Here is a 12,198-nt window from a genome sequence, read left to right as displayed (position 1 = left end):
GTTGGTGAGAATATAAGCTGGTGCAACCACTATGGAAAACAGTATGGGGGTGCCTCAAAACATTACGGGGAACTGCTTGGGGCTCCTGGCTGGCTCAGTCGGTAGAGCATGTGACTCTTGATCTCAGGGTCCTGAGTTCGAGCTCCACCTTGGCAGTAGAGATAACTCAAAAATGAATGAGTGAATGAATGAATGAATAAAAGAACTGCCCTGTTGAGGCGGATAGAGACTGCCGGCTCCAGCCCCTTTCCATCTCAGGCTCCCCTTTGCTCCTGCTAAGGCCAAGAAAAGGACCAATAGCATCCCCTTTGACTAAGATAAGATAACAAGTCATTGCTCCTGCTGAGACAGAAGAAAAAGACCAGATGCCTGGTCCTGTTTGAATAAGAAAAGAGAGAGACACAGCCCCCAGAGGTGATTTAGCACTCCGCCGAGACAGATTATACTGCCACAGGAAAGGGCCATTTGGCCTTGAGAGACTAGGACAGTGCCCTGGCCTTGAGAGAGAAAACACCCCGCTACCATCCCCCATTGCCTGTAACCATAAAAACTCACTCCTAACCCTGTCAGGTGCTCAGTCCTTGGGAAGGATCCCACTGAGCCCGCTAGCATTAATAAAGCTGTGTTCTCCCATCTCTCTGTGTGCCGTTTGGGTTTCCTCGGTCACCTCGGATTTTCCTCAACAATGTGACCCAGCGGTCCCACTTCCGGGTATATATCTGAAGGAGATAAAGCAATTGTTTCAAAGAGGTACCTGCATCCCCATGTTCATTGCAACATTATTCACGATAGCCAAGGCACAGAAAAAACCTAAGTTTCCACTTGCTGGATGAGTGGATAAACAAAAGTGATACTCCTTAGCCACAAGGAAGAAGGAATTTCTGTGACTCGTGACAACATGGATGGACTTTGAAGGCTTTGGGCTAAGTGAAGGAAGTCAGAGAAAGACAAATACTGTCCAACCTCTCTTTTATGTGAAATCTATAAACATCCAACGTAGAGCCAGAGAGTGGGGGGCTAAGGGGTGTGGGAAATGGGGAGATGTGGTCCAAGAGCACAGACTTTGAGTTGTAGGATTAAATAAGTGCCAGGACGTGTGACTATAGTTAATCCTGGGTTGTGTCCCTGAAGGTCACTATGAGAGTAGAGCTTTAATGATCTCACCAGAACAACAATAAAATGGTGATTACATAAGGGGAAGGATCTGCTAATTAAATTTATTGTAGCAACCGTTCCCCAAATATGTACCTGTATCAAGTCATCTGGCTGCACCCAAAGTTACACAATGTTCTGTGCCAATTATGTCTCAGGAAAGCTGGAAAGAAAGTAAATTGCCCTGGCAGAGGTCACCTGATCTTCTCCTTCAAAAGCCAGCGAGGGACCACTCAGCTCCTCTTGCCAGCCCCTGTGCACAGGAGAGGGGAAGGCTGTGGTATTCTGAGGGTGCGAGCTGCACCAGGAGCAGATAGGAGCAGGTACAGGCCGGTGAAGGGCCCACATCCTGCCCCCCATCTCAGGGAACCCAGGCTTTTCTGAAGCAGTTTACTCACACTTTTCTAGGTCCCTTGCCAGCATGGGGGACTGGTCCGCATGCAGTTCCTTTACACAAGGGGTAGGGTCCACCAAGCAAGGACCTCTGTAAGTTGCATCTGTGGGGTCGTCCCAGGGTTCCAGAAGCGGGGCCTGGTGAGCAAGCCTTTCTCAAAGGGCTACCTAGAGCAGCATTTCTGTGGAGGGACAATGTGGGATGGGGCTGCCAGACTGGTCCCAGCCTACTTGTTCGCAAAGACCCAGTTTGTTTGTATGGACAGGGGACCCACACAAATGTTTGCCTAGGGCCCACGCAGCCCAGGGGTGGCCCTGCCTCAAAGGCAAGTATGGTTATGATCACCATTTTATAGATGAGAAAATTGAGGCTTAAGGAAGCCAAGAAATCCTCACCAATATCCCCTAGGAGAGTTGAAACTTGCGTATTATCTTTGACTTGGGAGCACAAGCTCTTAGCCATTCCAGGACACTGTCCTTCTCTTCCTTTTCTGATTTCGGTGTATGCTCGCTCTCTACAAATGCTCCTACCAGTGGAGGCAGGGTGTTGGAGACCTGTGATTTCCCCCGCTCTGCCTGGCACGTGGTAGCTGAGAAACTGCAGTCCTTGATTGAAAGGCTGGAACATTCCCCCACAATTAAAGTCAACCCGGTGAGATTCCTGATCACCAAGATTCCTAGCTGCCCCAGGAAGGGAACCACTCCTGGGTCAGTAGAGGCCTAAGATGCTAAAATGTTCCCAGATACAAAAAACCTCCCAACTCCTAGGTCTGAGATGGATGAGAGAGAACAGAGGGGGAAAGGAGGGCCGAGTAACCCCAGGGTTATGCTAGAAATCCAAGAAAAAAGGATACCCTTTATGGGGTCTAATCCTGGAGATGTGTTTTGTAATTCAAGTGTATTAGCCACATTTTATGTAAATTATTTTTATTGATTAAAATTCACTAAATTTTAACAAGTCTTGGAAAGAAGGAAGGAAAAAGGAAGGGAAGCTTCCTTCTTTCCTTCCACCTATCCTCTTGCTCCCTCCTTTCCTTCCTTCCTTCCTTCCCTAAACATTTATTGAATGCATGTGAGGAACCACTCCAGGTGCTGAAGGTACAAAAAATAAAATCTCTATATGAAGCGGATATTCTAATGGGAGCAAATACGTAAAATGTTTTGAATACTAATATTACTATGGAAAAGTTACAAAGCAATGTGTGTATCTTATTCGGACTTTTAGTCAAATGTGTTGATTGTAACAAGACATCTTTGAGACAACAGGGGAGTTTGGATGTAGACTGGTGTATGATAGATTTAGCAGAGTGGCACAGTGGAAGCTTGCTGGGCCTATGATACTGTTAATTTATTACGGCCAATCATGGCGTGGTTGTCTCTGTTTCTAAAATGTAATTACTTCAAGATGCAGACTGAAATATTTGTAGAGATTGCAAAAATGTTGATTTTTGATGTTGGATAAAATTCCTGCGGAAGGGCCTTTTACTTGTGTATTTGAAAATTTCCGTATTACAGTTTTGGATAGGAGTGGCAGATAAGACATGCAAAGGATGTTGTAAGATCCAATAGGTAGACTGAGGGACTAACAATGTAGTGTTTTAGCAAAGGCTTGAATGGGATGTGGAAGGAGCTCTACGAATGTTCGCTGAATGTTCCAGAAATAGGAGCTTGTGGAGAGCGATGAGGTGGGAGTGTTTTACCCCAAAGAAACTGGGCAAAACTATAAGAAATGAAAATAGGACAACCAGCTTCCCATCAGCTTTATAGATATTAGTAATGTACTTTATTGTGTGCTATGCAACAGAATAATATCACATAGTTGCACAAGCCAAATAGGTTGTGGCATCATTTTGAGACCAACCCTTCTTTAAAGAAAAAGGAGTTGAAATTTTAAGTGTAGACATTACGACTCTTCAAAAGTCAAAAATTATGGCCAATTTTCAAACTAGAAAAGACCACCAAAGTATCCTATAGGTTTTAACTTCTAATAAGGCAAACATTATTTGCTATAACCCACATAAACAAAAAGCTCTTTGGGGTCCTTTGTTTATAAAAGACAAAGGGATTTTTGAGACAAAAAAAAAAAATCAGAAAATCACTGTGGATTATCCCCCAGTCTTGATAGATCCCTTTCTTCCAGGATCTCACACTGAGCTATTGTTTTGGAATTCCAAGAACCAAAGAAATTTCCAGGCTGGCCCTAGGCCATTGACCCTTATAGCTCAGGAAGCTTTTCAATGACCTGAGGGACTATGCCAAAATTAACTGTTTCCCCCCTGTTTTTTTCTGTTGGTTATTAATTTCCTTTTTCTTTTCCTCATTTTTTTCTTTATCTTTTTCATTCAAAATTCTCTTTTTTCCTTCCTCTTATTCATGTCTCTCTAGTTTGTTAGTATTTATTTATTCTTGTCTGGCACTGTGTTTTGATTCTGTCATAAATTTCATGAGGTGAACTTTGAACTGACTGGGACCAAACATCTCAGCAGCTTTTCCCAAATGTAAGCTGACGTCAGGACACCTTGAGCTCCAAGCACAGTAGCATATCCAACATGCTTTGGGGCCTCTGGCTGTCTCTGCTGAGGAGAGACTCAGATCCACAAAGTTCTCCTCAAGGCCACTGGCAAGGGTGGCTTGGCCATGGTAAAGTTGGTCCAGCACATCCTGACCCGCAAGGTGTCAGCCATGAAGATCACCGGTGAGACTCAACACCTCCAGCCTCTGGAGGAATCATGGAGGCGTGGATCAACCCAACAGAGTGAAATATTTGAAGTGGCAGAGCCTGAGAAAATTCTCGGTCTTGCTGGAAAGGGCGCTGGTGGAAAGGAGGTGTTTGAGTTCCTTAGTGGCTGCTGGCGGGGAAGAGAAGAGGCTGAAGGCTGATGCCATCAGGTAGTGTCTGTTATGCCAGCTGTCACCAGTGCGGTATTGTCCATAGAGACTTAAAGGCAGAAAACCCGCTCTTGGATGTTGGCATGAGAATCAAGATGGCATCCTGGGACTTCAGTGGCCAAGTGACCTTTTACAACACGCCGCATACCATCTGCGGCAGCCCCTCTCCTGCTGCCCCCAGAACTCGTCCATGGTCAAAAGTACAACCCGGTGGGCGTATGGAGTCTGGATGTCATCCTGTAGGTGGCTGACGGATTCCTGCTTTTTGAAGGATGGAAGCTCGGGGAGCTTGGAGAGAGGGGACTGAGTAGAACCCATCACGCTGCCTCCTGGTCAGCGGTATGTGAACATCTGCTTGAGAAATTCCTCATCCTCAAGTCCAACAAGAGAGGACCTCTTGAGGGCTCTGCGGATTCTTGTGGGTCCCAAACATGAGGAACTAGTGCTCTGTGTGGAGCTGCTGACTACAAGGACTGAATTTCGGCAGACTGAATTTCGGGGTGCCCGTGGCTTATACACGGAAGGAGGGACCCAGGACTCCCTGATGGGCCAGAAACCCAAGGAGGCGATGGCTACATAGATATGCTCCTGGCTTGTAAGAGATCTGAGCTGGAGGGTGACCCCACCACCTTGAAGCCTGAGCCTTCACCCTCCGCCACCCAATACAGCAAGGGTCTCTGCCACTCTCAGACCTGTCCTTACGGTGACGGCCACTCGGAGCATACTCAGAGGAGCCACGCAGCCGGAGGCGGCTCAGGGGACAGCACAAGCAGGCTGCCAGGCCCTACCCAGCCTGCTGCCTGCGGGGAAAGAAGACACCCACACCCGCACCTCCTGTCCCCTGCCGCAAACAGGGACCTCTCCAGCAGCTCAAATCAGAGCAGGAATTCCTCACTACGGGAGAGAGCTGGCCTTGGCCAGGCCTCCGTGCAGAATGGCAAAGACAGTCTAACCACGCCTGTTCTGTGGTCCCATGGCTTCTGCTTCGGCCACAGTCTGACAGCGCTCCTGCCCCACAGACCCCAGTGCCTCTGGGCCGCACCCCATGGAGAGTACCTGTGAGGAGCCACCACCCAGGAAGACTGCAGTGTGTCCCTGCGCCTCCCGTCAACCCACAGTGTCAGCAGGGGTGCTGGAGGCTGGTGGGTGTCCACAGGGAATCCTGGTAGCCCAGATAGGGACTAGACCCAGGGATTTTGCCCTAAGGCGAGACCCTCGCCTCTTTCCACGGCAAGGTCCACTGCTGGCAGGGGACTACTGGGAGCTTCTTCAGGAAGTTCAAGTTCAAATCTACAGGAAGAAATCTTTGTCCAAGGTTTCCCAGAAAAAACTCCAATGAACCTGAAAAAGCAAAGAAAGAGGAAAAACACTTTGAGAAACACACGTTGAGTGTGTGACACAAAGAGTTTCCCGTGGCCAAGACACACTGACGACACTTTTGGTAGAGCGCAAAGGTTCCAAGCACTCTGGGGCCCAGGATGCTGATGTGGGAAACAGGCTGGTGACCCAAGCAGACACTTGCGGGCAAGATGACCGCAGGACCCGGGCTGCCCTCCAGGACAGTCTCCCAACCCTGAGGCAATGCAAACACAGATCCCGTACCTCCTTGGCCCTCAGAGCTCTGTCTGCCAAACCGCCACTGCTGGGGGCCAGAGGAGAGGCTCTGTGAGATAAACAAATGCAATTCCAGTGAGGACCAAGGGAGGCTGATGGCTTGGAGCTCGAGGAAGGGAGTGGGCCACCATCCTTTACTTTGGGGGGAGATTCCGGGAAGGCAGGGCAGCTAGAAAACTTCCTGGTGAAAAGGAAAGACTGTGATGTGCCCCAGGCACTTCGGACACCATCCAATCTGATGAGTCAAAGGGCCCAAGTGCAGAGCGGCTGGTCTGTGGCCCAGACCTGTTCCAGATCCTTCTCTTGTTCTGGCCCACTCAAAACTGGCCGCCTTTAGGGTCATTCAGAAAATGGGTCCAAGCAGCAGGCACACACATGTGTCCATGGAGATCCATTAGGCTCGGTGCATTGTTCTCAGGGGTCGGAGGGAACAGGTGCAATAGCTTGTCCTTCGCATTGGAAACCACATGTCCACATGCCTTGGACACTGGACTCCTAGAAATGTCATTGAGGTGGCAGTCCTCTGACATTTCACGGGGTACACAATACACATGGGTCTTAGCCAGGTATCCAGATTGGTTGCAACTCCCATCTGCCACATCCAAATCGGCCTAGTGACTCCACCTTCCCACTGGCCCAGCATGATGTCTTGTCAAATGGAGAAATGACCAGTTCTCTGCAGGTGCAGTAGTGACACAGGACTGGAGAGTTACAGATCTCTGAGCTTGGGAAGGGGAAGGGGATTTCTGGTCCTGCCAGCTGGAAGCAGACGGCTTTTGTCCGTTGTCACAAACACAGAGAATACAGCACTGACCGGCTCCACGTGCCAGAGAATGTGCTGATTTGCTCTAAAACCAAAAAGATGTCTGTGACAGCAGCTAAGTTGGAGTGGCCGTCTGATTAAGCTGAAAATAAGCCAGTGTCTCCCAAATCCACCTGCCCTTTGTGTAGATACAATTGAGCAATTCTTTAAAAAAGAAGAAATCAGGGTTAAGATTGAGCAATAAATGATCAGAATTCAAACCCGTCCATCTGGTTCCACCGTTACGCCACCTTCCAGCAGCATGAGACCTCAGGGGCTTGGTAGTCACCTCACCTTGCCACCTGTAAGTCTAGACCCGCAGCAGATTCGTAACTGGGAAGAGTTAGTCTCGCTTTTTGCCAAAAAATAAAGCAAAACAATTCACCCCCTCCTAAATCTTAAATGGATCACGAGGTAGTTACCCAAAATAAGATCCGGTCCTTCCGCAATCATCTCACGGTTTCTGATGGAAGTCCACATGGTAACTGGCTGTCTTGGTGGCCGTTTGGCAACAATTCAGTAACCTCAACGGCTGTGCTGGGCGCGAGCCCCGCAGCCGCGACATAGGCTCGCGCTGGGCTTGGGAGCCGGGTCAGCAGCGTCTGGCGGGGCTGCGCGCGGCACGCAAACGCCCGCAGATATTCTGTACAACGAAAACTGCATTCTCCAGCCCACCGAGGGTAATAAGACCTCAGACTCTGTGGCCGAACTGAAAACGGCCATTGCAGAACGTGAAGGGCTGGGAGGGCAAAGTGCACGGTTCCATCCTGCAAGGGCGGGCCGGGGGTCCCTGTGAAAGCCACGGCACGCATGTGGGTGTGGACACAGACGGGGGCCCGAATTCTGACACTGACACTTACCATTCCAGGTCCCGTTCCTGGGTGTACCAGCAGACCCCCTAAAGCAAGCTCGCTTCAGCAGGGACTGTGCACTCCTTCAGGAAGGGACAGAGGCTTCCCAGGTGGAGAGGGCCGGGCCGGGGCGCACGGACATCCTCCGCGCCCACTGTGGAGTGCAGCAGAAATTGCTCCAACTCTGACAACCTGTGTGTTGATCGGTTTAAAAGGTTCCCCGCTGCACACCATTGCCACTGAGGTGGACACCGCTGGGAAGAAAACATGGCTGGGATAGGCAGATAACGCCAGCATAGGAGATAGGAAAAAACCAAGGTATGCTTGGGAAAGCTGGGACTCAGGACAAAAGATGGTGAAATTTCCACCACCCTCCTCCCCTCGTGGCATCAGATGGGGACCTTAGGCTCTGGAGAGACAGAGACCAGGAGAGACACTGCAAGAAATGCTGAATACAGAATGAAGGGACCAGGAGAACAGCTTGGGAACAGAGTCCAGACGTGGACTGAGGCCACTGAGGAAGGGGTCACCAGAGATCCAGTCCCCCCTGCCTTTTTTTTTTTTTTTAAAGAGAGAGAGAATGAGAGCGCAAGAGCGGTGGAGATGGGGGCAGAAGGAGAGGGAAAGAGAGACTACTAAGCAGGCTCTATGCCTAGCCAGGAGCCTGACACGGGGCTCAGTCTCACGACCCTGAGATCATGACCTGAGCAGAAATCAAGAGTCAGATCAACTGACTGAGACACCCAGGTGCCCCAGAGAGACCCAGTCCCATTTAATTGAAGCCTCATTGCCTGCATGGTGGCGTGCCGGGATTTTTGTTTTGGAAAGCTCAGTCCAATGGTGTGTGCTAATGAGAGCTAACAACTGCATGTCTGCCCACAGAAGATACCGAGGGCTTGCAAGTCCTTAGCCCAGTTGCATGAAAAAAACAAAACAAAACAAAAAACCTCCCTTTTCCACCATCTCATTTGATTCTAGCTTGGAGAAGCCAACAGCAGAGATTGAAGGTAGGTGGTAGGAAAAGCCAGGGAAGGGGAAAGAACAGAGCACAGCCCCCTTCCTGAGGCTGAGCTCCATCTCAAGGTCTGAGGTGAAGGAGGGGGAAACTGAGGTTGGAAATGGACTGGTCATGGCAGGGATCATCAGCCCAAGGGACTTTTGAGGGACAGAGAGGTGATTTCAAAAACAGCTCCAAGCAATATTGCAGTAATAAAACAGTAGTATTCTTCCTCCGTGTGCCCTAACAAGCTCAGCCCGTCAAACGTCAACCATCAATACGCAGGTTTGAACAAGGAAGAGTAAGAACAGATTGGAGAAGGTGAAGGGCAGGAAGAATGTAGGCCTCTTCTCCTCCTCACTGCAAGGTGGCTGAACTTGAATTCAGCCCCAGGTTCTCCTGCAACGCCAACTGATGTGTGCTCTTGTATTGGAGAGCCTCCCACTCCCTGCTCTCGCGGAAGCTGACAAGTCTGGAGGGCTTTGACTTTCTGAAAGTGTTGAGCTCTGACTCTTGCAGGAAGGGGATGGGTTGAGGGAATGGGTGGAGGGTTAAGGAGAGATTCTAGAACATTGCCTACACAAATAAGGAGGAAGCCAGCAAATAGAAAGGCACAGGACACCTTTTAAAGCTAATGTTGCCTCCGCTAATTGTAGCTATAGCTGCTTCCTGACCGCCTGTAGATCTGTGCTCTCTAGAAATCTGTAAGTAAATTCTGCAAGATTTGTAAAGACCAAGCTTATTGTGTAGTTGTGAGATTGGGCCTGGAGTCTAGAACTGGCTGGAACTTAGAGTTGGCACTGCCTTCCAAGCTCCCAGGGTTTGCTGTGTAACAAGGCTCCTGTGGGAGAACACAGCATGGCTGGCCTCTGGCCCACTGTGGGCTTTCCTGGTCCCAGCCTGCCCCTTTCACTTGCCTCCTGAAGGTCCCCAGGATTTGGCCTAGTCCTTCCTTCCATTCTCTAGAAGATGCCTTCTCTGTATTGAAATGAATGGGACAGGCTAAATGTATAATGCTCACTCTTTCTCTAATATCTCCTCCGCGTTTTGTGTGTGTGTGTGTGTGTGTGTTTGCTTTTTAACCACGAATCACTTTCAAGTGATAATATATTATAGAGTTCCAACAGAAATTTGTGGATTATAATGTGAGAGGGGTACAGAAGAACCCTTAGATAAATGGGTTAAAGACATAAGCACAATTTCGTTGCTTTAAGCTACTGTGTAAGTGTGTAATAGAATGACCACCAGCTTCTCAATAATAACCAATATTCGAATAAAACGATGAAAACATGTGCAAGTCAGTAAAAGCCTAAGTCCTCACAAGGGTTTACGAGGCCACGCACGATGGCCCCGCGTCCTTGCCCTCCTCCGGCACCGCATCAGCCCCCTCGGAGGCACACGCCAGGGGCAGGCAGGCCTCTCCGCTCCTGCTGGGTCTCCACCTGGGCCGCCCCCACCCTGGCCCCAAGATCTACATGGCTACTCCCCCATTTCCTTTAGAGCTCGACTCTGTTGTCCCCTTTAGGGCTCGACTCTATTGTCCCCTTCTCTGGGATAAAGGAGTGGGGGAGACCTATAGGCAGCTAACCCAATAAAAAGGAGTGGGAAATGGAAACAGAAGCCTCAAGCTTTAGATTACCCAGACTCATAAAAGTGCTAACTGCCAGACTATACCCTGATGTGTGTCATAGCTCAAGTTTTTTGTTTTGTCTTGTTTTTGTTTTTTAGCTATTTATTTATCTCAGAGAGAGAGAGAAAGAGAGAGTGGGGCGAGGGGCAGAGGGAGAGAGAGAGAGAGAGAATCTGCAGCAGACTCCCCATTCAGTGGGGAGCCTGACGCGGGGCTCGATCCCACGACCCTGAGATCATGACCCAAGCCAACATCAAGAGTCGGAGGCTCAACCGATTGTGTCACTGAGGTGCCCCGCAGCTCACATCGTTTCCACACCAGCTTGCTTTGACTCACACACCTTTCTTAACAGCCTTATTGGGATGTAATTCACATACCTAAAATTTGCTCTGTTCAAGGGTAGGTGGTTTTGATATAGTCACTAAATGGGTTGGGGTTCAACAAGCCCATGATCTGATTTGTTGAGTTCCAGAGCATTTTCATCATCCCCCAAAGACTCCCTGTACCCATTAGCAGTCATTGCCCATTTCCCCTCTTGCCTTGGTGCCAGCCAGCTACGAACCTACTTTCTCTTTCCACAGATGGAGTTGGACGACGTGTACCATTATTCTGTGGCTCCTTCCACTCGGCGTGTTTTCAAGGCTTGTCCACACTGGAGCCGGTGTCCGCGCTGCCTTGCCTTCCTTTTTCACCAAATACCCATCTCTGGTACGGAGACACCAAATTTTTGTCCATCAATTTTTTATTATCTTTTTCTTGCAAACACTGCACATTATGTTCCCCTCAGGCCAAAGAACATCCCACAGACTTTTTGGGAAGCAATTTTGTTATTTCCTGATGCAATTTTATGTGTTTCTTTCACAGTTACTAAGGGCTGTGTGACTCTGGCCAGAGGCTATATGGTAAACTTGTATGTTCACTAAGTTTACTTTCAGATAATACACTAAAGAAATAAATCCTTTTTTTAAAAAAAAGAATTCATTTATTTATTTGACAGAAAGAGAAAGAGCATAAGCAGGGGGAATGGCAGGCAGAGGGAAGGGGAGAGGCAATCTCCCTGCTGAGCAAGGTGCCCAATGCAGGGCTCGATCGTGACCTCAGCCAAAGGTAGACGCTTCACCAACCAAGCCACGCTGGTGTCCCAGAAATAAATCCTTTTAAAATCTCAGATATATGTCCAAGAAATCAGATGACCTAATTAGTCACAATAAATCAGAACTAACACACAAACACACACACACACTCATACACACTTACACAGTCCTAAAAAATATCAGGGCATAAAATGTTACATATAGAATATTTCATCATGGAAAAAAAGAAATTATTAAGTATGCAGGAATTTGGTCTATAGAGATATACAGTAAATGTTACCCAAGTTTTCCTTTTAGTGAGATTATTGTAGATTTTTGTTTATTAGCTGAGCAGAGAGCCTGATGCGGGGCTCGATCCCAGGATCCTGGGATCATGACCTGAGCTGAAGGCAGAGGCCTTAACCCATTGAGCCAGCCAGGCGTCCCCTTAGTATTGATTTCGACCAGTGTTTTAACAATTCGTGTTTGACCAACTTATTCGGAATCCGTGTACCTGGGGTGAGATGAGGGGCATGGGAAATGGAGAAGGAGGTTTCATTGAGAAGGTATTGCTTGAACCAAATCTTAGAAGATGACTAGATGCTCCCCAAGCTGGCAGGTTCGGGGGAGAGGGTATGGGATGGGCAAAGACATCTCATAGAGCAGCACAGTGCCCTAACTCCTGAAGACTGTCTCCAACGGAAAGGGCTGATGGGCTGACGGGGAGACAGATCCTGGGCTAAAGTGTTTCCGTCCCAGTCTTGGCCTCCTCCAAGACAAGAGTCTGGTTGAGTCCT

Source organism: Lontra canadensis, unplaced genomic scaffold, assembly GCF_010015895.1.
Source record: "Lontra canadensis isolate GAN:19392208 unplaced genomic scaffold, GSC_riverotter_1.0 scaffold85, whole genome shotgun sequence".
Lineage (NCBI taxonomy): Eukaryota > Metazoa > Chordata > Mammalia > Carnivora > Mustelidae > Lontra > Lontra canadensis.
The sequence above is the reverse complement of the archived record's forward strand: the minus strand, read 5'-3'. Positions refer to the sequence as shown.